Below are 13,724 nucleotides of genomic sequence, written 5' to 3' on the forward strand. Positions count from 1 at the left end.
GGAGGATCTGAATAGATGTTCCACACAATCCCCAAAAAGATAAGATAAAAGTATTATGTATGAGAAGAGGACAGATGATGATTGGACTGAAACACCCAGGTGAAGTGTAGGTAAAATTCTGTGTGCATGTGGGATCTGTTCATCTGGTAATTAACTAATAATAATAATAATAAATATCAAACCTTCAGTGTAAAACAGCCTTCTCTTTTTTTCTCTCTTAAACTCAAAAGCACCAGTCTTCAGAATGAGGAGCAACAGGTGAGAGAGGACAGAGACGGCCTTGAAATATTTTAAAATTTGCCAACACACAAGTTAGAGCTTGTGCAATGCCCAGTTTGGCACGAAATTGACCCACTTACTGAAAGAGAGTGAAAAATATGCACTTCACCAGATAAGCTTAAACGAGACACATCTGTAAAAAGACATCGGCCCAGTAAAGTTAGATACGTTTCTGTGGAGGTCTTTCGATAGAGCTACTCCATGTGAACCAGGGAGAGTTGCTGGGAGACCCCGGTGGCTTCTTCAATTGCCACAGTTTCATTTAAGAAACTTATCTGATTTCAGGTCACTATTATTTAGATAGATAGATAGATAGATGGATACTTTATTAATCCCGTGGGAAATTCAGATTTATGCAGCATGAAAGGGCCCAGCACGAACAGGCTGTGTTCATATACTGCAGGTAACAAAGCATGAATCAGTCCTGCCTTGGAAAGGGTTCCAGGTTGAGAAATTTCAGCCCTGATGCTACAGTTTCAGCCCTGATGCTTTTGTCTGAACTACAAAATGCTCACAGGATAAGGGGATGTTAAAATGAGATTCCGTGGGCTAGTCTAGTGAAGCTCGGGAGAAAGAGAGCAGAGACAAAAAAACAGTATCCGCAGCTTTGTGCTCTGATGTGCTTGATGCATATCAAAAGCAGCTGAGTTGTGTTTCACAGGTAATGTGGGGTCGAGGTGGGGTGGGCTAGATCAGAGCCCATGACCTATAGTTGCACAGGGTGGAACACACGAGAGAGGGCACGCACTGCATAGAGGCCTTGCATAAGTCTGAACATCCACCTTAAACATCCAAGAAAAAATGACAGTCAATGGAGAACTAGGCCATTAAACCAGAAAACAGATCACTTAATTCTTGGTTCCTCTCAGACTGAGCTCCGAAGACACAGACATTTCAGGAACTATGAACCCAAGAACCGAACCCTAAAAAAAGTCTGTCAACCGATTTACCAGCGCCACTTTCTAACCACTGACCAGAGCAAACCTAATTATTACACCAACCAAAGAAGAAAATCTGGAACACTGGATGAAACCAAATCACAACTGTAATTTAACTTCCATCTGGACTCAAACCATGAATGAAAACTGCGAGCGATTCAAAGTGGATACAGTGTAACCACAAAGAAAGGTCCACACAACAAGTCAAGGCAGCACAGAGGAAGAAACTTTAGCTTGTCAAATGTGGATTCAAATCTCCTATATGACACTAACTTATAAATGTTTCAGCGTTAAACTCATGGTTGGATAAAGGAAACATTTAATACCTCACACTGTGCTCTGGGAACATGCGTTTGTCAACACTTGTGAAAATAACTTGCTATTTGACAAAAATAATTAGTAGAGTAAACACTTATGAATATAATCAGCTGTTAAGCCTCTAAAATATGTAAGCTCAAGATGGAGTAGGCTGGGTGAAAAATGCTTGATCGGATAGCCGCTGTGGAAAAGTGGTAAAGATGTAAACAGCACACAAACGCAACATCCTTGACCAGATTCTACCGACGGCCTTTTGTAAATATCTCCATATCTATAAAATCATCTTTAATGATGAACATGTCTGGAGAAATTGTCAGTTAATGTTATGGATGTCTATTGTCTAATAACACATCACCTGATCTGGGCATGACAGTTCATTTCTCTGTTATAAGATTGCCAGGGGAAATCTTCAAATGCCTTGTTCAGTCTGGCCAGCAGTATTCTAAACCCAAAGATATTTTTAATATAAAATGATGTAAAACTGAGGAAAACAGCAAAGAATCACACTGGAAGGTAGATTAAGCAACTCAAAGTTTGGGTGAATTAAAGAACAAAAAATGTAATGTAAATTGTGACTTTAAAACAAATTAAATGTTCTTACACATTTGAACAATGGTTTTGGCTTGAAAGGTCTAACCACTGTACAGTTACTAAAGAAAAAGTCAAGATGTTTGAAGTGAGCACAGATCACATCTGCGACTGCTACTATTTGACATTATGAAGATGTAATACATTAGTGTAGAACTTAAAAACATCATATATTTGAGTTTGCCTCTAGGTCAATTGTGGATAACTCAGTTCTGAGGCGTGAAGACAGAGCCGAGACTCCACTATCTGTGATGCCATCAAGAGATAAGACCCTGACCTGGAGGCTGATGACGTGGATAATGTTTCAGATGCTGCAGACCTAAACGGATTACTGTGGTCCATTGCACCCATATCCTGTAAAGACTGATTTCTTTGTGCCGTCACAATATCCACTCAGTCACCGTCACTGGAGCCACTTCAGAATGAATAAGAGGTCATATATCTTATTTGGTCATCTGCAACATGTAACTAAACAATATTTTTGCCACCCCTTCAAATGTGAATGTGCATGATTGAGAAAGTTGGTGTAGGACTTTTCCCATTGGCTGCTGCTCTTTCAAAAGATTTGGCACAAACAATTATTTCTGCATCATCATGGTATGTTACTCCTCACTGTTAGCAGCTCCAATACTCTCAGATCAAATGTCAGGTGTTATGCATAGTTCTGCATCCCAGTTGTGGGAACGCACACAGCTAAAGCAAAAACTACGGTTGTTGTGCCAAATTAACATCAGCTGACAACACTGTCAGCAACCCAGCAGGAGAAATACGCAATGTATACAACTTTATGTGTATATGGGGAAAACGTGGAATGAACCTACATGGCCCAGCCAGATTCATGGTTTTGACCTCGTCTTGTTGAAGAACTTGGATTCTTAAGTTCCCCTAGGAGGAGCAAGGAAGCTTTGCTGGAGGGAAGGACATCTGGAATACCTTGGTTAGACTACTGACTCCTGACCGGACCTCAGATAAACTGAGGAAAATGGATGGATTCAATTATTTTATAGTTGAATCTAAAGTAACATAAGCACCTTGAGTTTAACCTTAGCTAGTCTTCCATGAAACCTATGCACACACACAAACACAGGTTTTCATTTCACCTATGCGTCGTGACCCCTGAAAAATATTTTGCCGCAAAATGGATGCACTTGCATTTGCGCGCCAAGCGATACATCACACTGGCCTGTTTTTCCCATCCGACCTCAAGCGTGCTGCGTATGCGACCAATGTGCTCTGTGACACCTCCACATGAGTGAGCGGTGAAACATGAGCATGACAGACCCGTTGGGTCAGGGGTGCCTGGGGGGTGAGGGGCTGAGAAAAAGGAAGTAGAGGAAGAATGACTCCGGAGCTCCGAGTGCTCAGAATAGCGGAGTGCTGAGGGAAGTCCAGATGAAGCCATTAGTGAGGCTCCCACAGCTGTCAAGAGCCTGTAATGACTGAAGGAGGCTGGAAGGAACCAGGAAGGATTCATGGAGATTAAGTATTAAAACCGTAGGAGAAGAATAAGGTTTGTATCATAAATGTGCAGCCAAGTGTTCCTGACGTCTAGATGGGAAAGGAATTCAGACTCAACACTGTGTGTGTGCATACACCGATGAAGAGCGCTGACAGGCAGGTGAGACATCTAGGATGGTCTGTGTGGACATAGGCAGACTCTTGTGTCTCTCTTCAAAATAAAAGCTGACACCACAGACGACTGGAACCGAGGCTCAAACACGGCACCTTCCACAGTTCCATCTATTTATGCAGGATGCAAATATAGCTTGATTACAGAGCCGGAATAACTGAATTAAAGTACATTAGCTCTTCAGCGAGTGTAGCCTGGTAGTAATCAACGGCAACAAAAGAGAAAAGTTAAGCTGGCTAGCAAGGGAGGGATATTAAGTGGAAGCAAGATTTCCTTCCTTAAATTTTTTTATCTCACTGTCGCATTTGTCTTCACACATCATCACTCTCAGTTAAATCCGACAGTTCAAACTCTGTCTTGGAGTCCAAATGTGGAAGTGTGTCTTATTTTCAGAAAAAAACCTGCAACTTTAAAAACTGCACATCTGCATTGTTACAAAACATTTTTACGGTCCATTAAACTTATAAATAACCCCAAAAAGTGGAATAAAAACCCACATTTTTACTGATTCCAGGTTGGGTTGAGTGCAGGTGATGACGAAGCGCTTTTTTAACCGTCTTTCATGTGAACTTTATGATTATGGGGTGTGAGAGAAATAGAGAGACCTCAGGCGACAGGCAGCTATACGCAACATAAGACGAGGCATCCTGCATCCCTTTAATTAAAACTAATAGGTGGCAATTACCAGGAATCAGTCAAGAGACGGTTAATAACCACACGCTGCTTCTAATAATAATAATAATAACAACATACACAACAGCAGGCAGGCGTCCCTGCGAGGTACGCTTCTTTGGACAACTCTCTGGTTGTCAGGAGAGATATGGTGCAGATTCGACCCCCTGAGGGCGCTTCTCTTTCACAGCTGGCATGTTATACATACCAATTTGATGGTGCTGGCTCAAGGCTACAGCACAGAGTCTCCGAGTAAATGAGAGGAACGCACTGAGTCAACCTGCCGCTCGTATCATCATCAACCCAAAGATGTCAAATACAATGACATTTGAATCATAAAAGTAAGAATTAGAGGGATTAACTTATTCCTTATAACTATGTTAAAACACCTTGCATGCACATAAGATGCTGCAAATGTAACTAAAACACTTTTAAAGTTTATGATCAAGTTTGTTTTTGTCTCTTCTCTAGGGCGAAGTCTAGAGGACGTTACACCTTGTAAGGCCCAATGAGCGAAACTCTGAGATGTAAATATGTGCTCTTCAAATTAAATTTGATTGATTGATTTAGGACTGTTACTACATAAGATAGTACTAATAGACATGGTAATAATAGTAGAAGAAACATGTACAATCAAATGAAAAACGAAAACCTTCCCTGCCTCATATTTACATCAGCATCATCATTCAGACTAAAGAAGTCATGATAACGTAAAAACAGCATCAGATTCTGGAATAAGTGGTAAATTCACTTAACTTTGGCTGATTTTTAAGAACGGATGATGATTCTCGATGAGCACGACATAATAGCAACTATGTAATAAATGGTCTGTATTTATAAACCACTTTTCTAGTCTTGATGACCACTAAAATGTGGCCAATTACCAATTCACACACAGAGTGCATCGATGTGACCCACTTTATCACCCACACACTGCTGGCACCAGGGGATTCAGTATCTTGCCCAAAGACACTTAGGCAGGCAGAATAAAGAAGACTGGGATTGAGACTGGGATGGGATCGCAGACCTTCAGGTTTGTGGAAGACCCGTTCTACCTCCTACGCCCTCATACTGAACTAAGTTAGGGTTGGGCTAGTCAATGGATCAAGGTTAATTGGTAAAGATGTGCACGAAGAAGTTCACAACAGCTGTTCCTTTGAATAAAAATGTGTGGTTTTCAAAGAGTAAGTTGTTATACACTCTCCTTTAATGAGTCCCTTCGGACGATACATATCTTTTTATTCATTTACTCTGTGGTCCTGCTACTTTTTTAAGTGTAGAAACATCAGCTCTAGAAGAGATTAACATATTCTAGCTTCACATCCAAACGCAACCAGAGGACACGCATGGAGCCGGAACGCACACGACTCCAGATCCTTCCTTTCCCCGCAACTTCCCAACACACGAACCCGCACCGTGATCCTCACTCACCCACTCCCACGCCTTTTAAAACAGCCGGGAGAACATGGACACGTAGAAGAGCAGCCGGGATTCAGCCTGTATCCTACCGTGTTTTCGGCTTTCTTCCTGCGCGGTTCTTGTCGCCGGGCGATCTGCAGCACGCGGCGCTTCGTATCCACCAAGAGAGGAAACTCACCGACTGACACACACACACGGACACACACACGGACTGGACTCCTCCACTTTGGGTTAAAATATCCGCGAGGCTCTTAAGCAAACAGCGCAGCCCGGGGAGAAGGCAGCTACACGTCTCTGAGAGAGAGAGAGAGAGAGAGAGAGAGAGAGAGAGAGAGAGAGAGAGACAGATGCTTCTCATGGAGTGTGTCCTGCCAGGACGACAAACACACACACACACACACACACACACAGACAGACACACACAAACACACACACAGACCGCGGCTCTCTCCAGAGGGACGGAGGAGGCGGTGGGCTGGGACTGCACCGAGGAGCAGCACTGATAGGACGGTCACACGGTGAGCTTTAACCCTCTCGCTGCCAAAGCTTCAACAAAAATCTTCCAAGGAAAACATCTACAACAAGCCTCAGAAAAACACCGGAGTGTTAACAACTATACATTAGTATATACAGATAAATACAAACATAAAGGTCCACTATTAATATACACTGTTAATATCTGATATCAGGATGTGGACAGTCCCACATGTGCATAAGTGAATGAACAGGTGAAGAGGTTTCCATTTATTTTCAACACACCGTTCATGCTGCACGAATACGTAATAAAACCTGGCAACAAGTTTGGACAGTTTTTTTTACTGTTTAGGCTACTGTTTAGATGCCTGAATAAGGTCTGTGTTTATTTCCCAATTTTACAAGATGAAATACATCAGTAACAATGTCACTATGACTATGTTATGCTTTTACGTGCCTTAAATAAGAAGCTGGACAACATAGGGCTAAAAGAGACTTAGGGTTGGGTATAATTTTTTTTAACTTGCCTGAACCGTTGGCCTGATCGATGCCAGGGGCAATTCCCTTTTTTTGTAATTTAACAGATTAACTGTTAACAGCTATCAAATAGTTATATAGAACAACGTGATCAGTTCGTTAGTTGTTGTAATTACATAGTAAATTAAAGCTAATCCAACTACTATCGTTTAACATTAAATAACAGTTTCAGCGCTTAATACAGGATTCACGCAAACAGTCAAATATGGAGCATCCCTTTACTTTCAAGTGTGTCCGGTGCGTCGCCAATTAGGTTTGTCGCATTCCTCCCTTTACACGAAATTGCTTTGAGACATTTCTTTTTGTGTGAAATACATCCAGTCTTTTGACCGTTTGAGCTACTAGCTAACTGTAGAATAATGGTTCTTGCTGCCAGAGCCATGTGTTAACTGCTCACGTGCAGTAATATTTTTACTACAACATGAAAAAATTGGTAACAAACCCACCTGTGGCTTTCTTATGTTATGTGTCTTAAAAAGGCAGTTTTACAACAAGTGGCTATACATTCAAACTAGCCATTCACTAGTCTACATTTACAGCCTTGTTGTGTTTATACCCCCGCTCTTAAAAATATTTTTTTTTTACAAGGGAAAGGCTCTTGCAAAATATGCAAGCATTCAATATCAAATTATAAGTTGGAAGTGGTGACGAGTAGGTCATGTGACTGTGGTATAGTTTGTTTGTAGCCTAACATTGGCGATGTAATTCTGGTGCTGTTTTTAGGCTTCGTACATGTGCGAAGATTAGCTTCCTGAACCAAACATGGAAGTCATTATCGTGATATTTATTTCCCGCAATTATCCTAAAGCCTTGATAAACATTTCCATTGGCTTTTTTGTCAAGGAAACTATTGGGTGGTGCTTATTCCCTGGTAGCCATACAAAATCATCATCACACTGAAAACTATATTCTTCCAAATGTCAAATTTTAAGTTCATTAAACTCAATAACATTGCAGATGGCTTACGGTCAAAACAAAATGGACAGGCTGTTCAATACAGCAGAGCTAAATCTGTATCTTACCTGGATAATTTAGAGTATTCTTATTAAGGTTCAACATTTTGACTTGAAAGGCAGAGTCCTGAATGAAACCCCTAAACCTTGTAGTTTGCTAATCACAGTCCCCAGTATAGGAGACAAAATCCGACCCGAGATAAGATTAGTATTTTTTACGAGACAAACACTACAGTAGATCAAACAGGAGCGTCGGATAGCATTTATTCTATTGAGTTGATGTTAACAAAATGACCACAGTAGGCTTGCAACAGCCCTACTTAAAGTCACAGTAAACATCCTTTAATTATCAGACATTCGACCACATAATTCCTTAATATGGCTGCACCCGTTCTTCACACACACGGTTTACTTAAATTATAGATTACTGTTCAGATGTGTTGGCTCCTCTTCTAGGTTTAGTTTAATAACTATTTGAACATGCTCTCTTTCGTCTGTCTATCCCTACCCAAGGCAACAAATGCTCTGGATAAGTATGTTCAATCAAACCTCAGAGAGGGTGGAACTGTCCAAGTCAATAAATCCTGAATTTAATACGTTTCATTTAACTATCTTCTTTATCCAGGTTCAGGCCACAGTTCATACTCAGAGTTTTGATAGTTCATGAACAAAAATGCATTTTTTTTAAAGAGTTTCAGGAAGTTCAACCCTCTTTCAGAACATATGATTGTAGATACCAGTTTACCGCAAAGAAAGTATTTCAAGTGATAAATGAGGTCAGATAAGTGTGTTCATTTTATGTCCTGTTGCTGCTGTTGTCTATTATGTCAAGCCGTATAGAGTAAAATTACTTATGTCTTTGATTAAGAGGTTATGAACAGGAAATAACTATGAAGATACAAGTCCACATAAGGTCTGCAAAGTTGGAAGTTTCACACACAAATTCTGATCTCAGGCGGGAAACAAAGCAGGAACCAAATGGAAAATAATCATTTTGATCTGGCAGTTCCATCAGTGGCCCCTGATTTGCTTTAAGAAGTGCCTCATATTTACAGACTACAGACTCTTCTGGAATTTTTTTTTTGCTCACAAACAACTGATTCCTCTCAGCAGGGGAGGAAGTTCACTACAGGGAATGCTGGGAAGACAGAGGGCCATACCTGGCTTTAATTTCAGCTGTCCACCAGGATTAGGACATGGTTCATATAGCCAGCTGTAATCATCTGCAGTGGTGAGGTACTCGCAGATGGCCCCAAGGCGCAGTCAAAGCCTAGGCCATTTAGTGCTTTGTAGTTTTCTCTAATGATAATAGCCCCCTATTGATAAGTTGTGTAGAGCTTGTTGTGTTGAATTGTGATTCTCTTTTATTTGAAAAAGAAGTAACATTTAGATTTTGTGCATATAGATACCAAGGGATATATTTTAGATCAGAGGTAACCAGCAGGTCGAGCACAAGAGGCAGCTCTATCTGGAAAGCCTTCGATGTTGGTTCCCTCACTGCTTGGGACACACTGGCTGTGGTTTCGCTGTGGATCTGCTTCATGTCGCTGTTGTGTGTTGTCCACACTGGCAGCGTGTCTAATAGGGTACTGCTGGTAAAAATTCTGTATTTACCTTGAATAAAGGTCGGGTACTGTATTCAACTAAATGCCAGAACACTACTGTATGAAGCTGTGCATCTTCCGGTCTTGCAATAACAATCAAGCCTTGTTAAAAAAACGTATGGATTGAGTCAACAGAAACGCTTGAGTGCTTTTGATTTGTGACAGGTACAGGAAGTATTGCAAATATGTATGTTTGTGACATATTCAAAAGTTGGACAGCCATGCAGTTCACAGCAGAATAGACAGTGAACATTTTCTTTCACCTGAGTTTTAATGTTTATCTGTCGGATATGTCACTTCCTGTACCCGTTTCAAAATAAAAGCACTCGTTTCTGTTGAAACTGTGAAATATGTGGAGAAGCGGAAGATACAAGGCTACATACTTTATAGTACTGGTATGTATTTGAGCACTCAGGATTACTTTTAAACAAGAAAAAATACAGTAGTTAGCTCCGTTGCAGAACTTATTGTTGAACTGAGAAGAATACTGAACAGATGCTGTAAAGATTAATAGTTTGTATTGAACAGATGTCAAAGCAAATATTATGCATTCAATAGATCAAGTTGCATGACTGTCTTTCTTTGTGTATATTTATGCTTGTATATTGAGCCTGTTGTAACAGAAATCGCAAAAAATAGGTTGGTAGAGATCAGCTTACATTTGGGCTTGAAAAGGCCACTTATATTTATATCATTGCCATTTTCCAAGAATTAACAACACAGAAAAGGAGTTTTGGTCCCATGCTACAGCCTTTTACAAACATATTTTCAACTCCAAAACACGCTTCATATCATGCTGCTGAGGCTCAGAGCCAGCTCCCTGTGAGTGCAGCAGTGACAGAGCAGTTTGTGAATTATTACACTCCCCATCACCGGCTCACTGATGGTGGTCATGCGCCCTGTCAGCTCAGGGCAGTCCTTTGAAATCACAGCACCAAAGTATTTCAGCGCTTCCAACACTGTGTCTAGCGTCATACCTCCACTAGGATTAACACAGAGTTGATTTGTGGGGTTAAACATTAGAGAAACTGGGTTTTGGTTTTGCCAGCCTGGGCCAAGGTCTGCCTGCTAAAGAAGGAACCACATCAAAGGCCACACTGTACCAGGAAGGACAGAGGCCCTGGTGGAAGCCCAACGGCCTGTGATGATTGCCCACAACTCTTCAAAGTGACAGGTTTAGCAACTTAAAAGGAGGGGGGAGAGACAAGAATGAGGTAGAGAAAGATAGAGGACAAGATGTTTTTGAATCATTGACATGTAAAAAAATAATGCTCAACGTGGTCCATCATGGTTTCACATCATTTTTAGAGAGCCAATTCCACAGCCATCAGTCCCTTTCATTTTTGGAATGAATGAAGCAAACAAGCAACTCAAACAATTACTGTTGATTTCTCTCTATGCCCAACAAAACACTTTATACATCTGCAAAAAAGAAAAACAGAAAAAAAAAAAACTGTAGGTTTAATGACCAAACTCATTGTATGCCTTAAAAGCATGTTAACAGTCCTCTAATGGCTGAGCATTCAGGTGCTGGATTGTCATGTGCTTTGACATAGGCAGGAAAGAAGCAGGTAATCCTAGAAGCCCCACTGACTTTTTCACCCACCCCTGCATGTGATAATGTCTGTCTGTGAAATTAAAGGAGAGAGGGGGGCAATCAATGAAGAAGTGAGAGCTGAGAGACTGCATTAAGAAGGTGTTGCTTGGGTGATTGTGGGTTGTTGACTGAAGAAAGAGGAAAAAGAAAAAGGTGCAACTTTAATTGACTGGATGAATACGAGACCGAGACAAAAAGCAGACAGCCGCTGCCTGGCACACTGATCAGGCTGCTCTCTGGCTTCCATAGGTCAGAGATTCGGAAAACAGGGAAACCCAATCCCTTCGACACCTTGGCAGTGAGGACGGACATCTCCGACCCAATTAGTGCTTAGCTCCCTGATGTCTGCCCAGAAGGACCCAAGGGGGCTGAGGAATGGCTGCAACATGAATGACAGCTTATGTTTGAGATACATGCCATTTTAGCGACAGGAGGCCTTATGTGTATAGTTTGGTTTCTTTTATGTCCCCTGCTAAAAAATGTGAATCCCAAAAAGCGAATTATACATAAACATTTATTATACATAAAATGTACGAGAAATAACTGAATCAGGACTCAAGCTGTGCCACAAGATGACTAATGCTCTTCTTAATGACCTCCAGCACCTGTATGACTGAGGCTTTTTCTCAAGGGAAAAGACTATTGTTTTGGAGTGTCAGGATCATTGAGTGAGTTTTAATCCCCCCACTATGCTATGCTGGTGTTTTTGGAATCTATTAACCCAATGTTATCAATGAATTCCACAGACAAAAGCCTCAAGAGTTAAATTCAAATATAAACAGGGAAAACAGCCAGAAAACACATCAATAACACACATAACTTATCCAGTTTTCATTACCAGGATTGAATTCCATAGTTCTCATTTAGATATTTGCAGTTTTTAGACCGCAATGGGTCCTTCCAATGTTTGTGAGGACAGATCAATCATATCGATAACATTTTTGGTATTGCATCTTTTACTTTATGCTGTAGATAGAGCTGTTAAACTAGAGAATAATATCAGTTGGGAACTTAACAGTGTGCAGACCTCCTCTTTTATCCTGTGGTGGACGACGTTTTGTCCTATAATCCCTGGATGTGTGAACATTTACTCCCTAGTTTCTACATTTTTCTTGGAACACTGCCTGAAAAGCCCATGGGGGAAGTTGAAGTATTTCAAATCTTTGAACCATGTGTCTCCCATGTCCATTTGCTTTACTTTGTTGTGTAGAGATGGTTTCTTGAACAAACTATTGTCTCTTTCTTTGTTAAGCTGCCCCTGAGAGCCTGTCTGTAGCTCTGTCTGTCCGTCTATATGTATGGTGCTTGGGATAAAGACGTATTTTGGAGCTGTGGAGTAAGCCTAACGATAACTGTCTTCATGTTTTGACGTCAGCGTTAGGTAAACATGTGGTTGGCTTGATTCAGGGCCTTTTGTCGAGTTTGGGCAGATGTCGCAATAACTATATAAAATTAATTAATTAATTTCAAAATAATTTCTGCAGTAGGTTCTGATTAACAGGGTAAAGTCAATCTGAGTAATATGTCCATCTCGAGTTTGACCTTAGGTAAATGTTGATGTATTAATTTGAGTTGTGGACCAATCACAAGCAGTTTTGACAACGTCTTGGTTTATGCAAGTTCATACAATGTGCCCCAGAGACATACAACTTAGCATTTAAACAACAGTGATGTATTTTAAAACTAAACGAAATAGTGTGGATGTCACCTCAAAGACCAGCCCTGTGAAGATGGTTTGGAACTGGTGAACAACATAGGTTCCCAAAGGTCTAAAGAGATATTTTGTACAGAAGGTAGATTTTTTTTACTTTATTTTGGAAAAGTCTATCCAGTGAGTACATTAAAAAGAACATATTTGGGTTGAAACTTTGCTTTTACATATGTTGGCGAGGCCTCTGCCTTTGGTCTGGTTTATGATACAGGTTGTTCAGGTTTATGACACAGCTGCATTATACAGCTGCACAGTATAGATTTCTGATGTAAAAAAATGAGTTGCAGCTCAGTGACTTGACACACATTGTGCCGTCTGTGGGTCGACACCTGACCTGTGACAAACAGAGGGTATCTGGACTTAGTGACACTTTGTAGGGCGGGTGCAGAACGAGCGAGTGGGGCAGCCATGTGGTTGTGGTTGTGCAGAGACATGCTGAAACCAGTTGACCCATCGGTCTGCTTCTTATCATTTCCTTTCATACACAGCATGGAGATAAAAGAAAATGACAGATACAAGGGTGAGAGGAAAGCAGAAAAAAGGGAAAGCGGTTGGCTACATCTTTTAGAGATTGGCAGAGGATTTTAGGTCCACTTCTAGTCATCATTCTTCTCCGATGTGTTGGCAACTCGAAGATGCAGAAGACGTCTAATGCACATGTTCGATTAACAAGGGTTGGCGGGTGCAAAACCCAAAGGCAATAATACTCGTTGATTTGTGGATGATAAAATGATTTTAATGTGCTATGATCTTACAGCAATTTTAGATTAATGAACCGCAGCCAAAATGCTTTCCCTTCCATCACTCAACTCATTTTATTAACAGAATTGACAGAGCTGTTCGACTCTTCTCCAATGAGCTAAAACAATTGGCTCAAACACAGTATTGGGAGAGAAAAAGCCCAAATTTACAAAAATGATCCTGTAAAAAAAAAGGCAACAATCAAATAACTTTAGAAGTATTCAAATTTGGTTAATAAAGTTTTGTATTCTGTCTTAAATATG

At 40.7% G+C, this 13,724-nt stretch overlaps 1 protein-coding gene across 2 annotated transcripts in view; it reads right to left on the reverse strand.

Moving 5' to 3' along the window:
- The window catches only part of disp1 (dispatched homolog 1 (Drosophila)), an 88,599-nt gene that overhangs the window by 27,709 nt on the left and 47,166 nt on the right, over nt 1–13,724 (reverse strand). The window contains exon 1 of one of the 2 annotated variants that reach the window (XM_062411718.1): nt 5,934–6,176. The exons of the other annotated variant lie outside the window; for it this stretch is intronic. The gene's annotated coding sequence lies outside the window, so the exon portion shown is untranslated. Of the gene's footprint in view, nt 1–5,933; nt 6,177–13,724 lie in introns of those variants that run through there. 2 annotated transcript variants of the gene reach the window in all.

This window comes from Platichthys flesus, chromosome 18 (genome assembly GCF_949316205.1).
Source record: "Platichthys flesus chromosome 18, fPlaFle2.1, whole genome shotgun sequence".
Lineage (NCBI taxonomy): Eukaryota > Metazoa > Chordata > Actinopteri > Pleuronectiformes > Pleuronectidae > Platichthys > Platichthys flesus.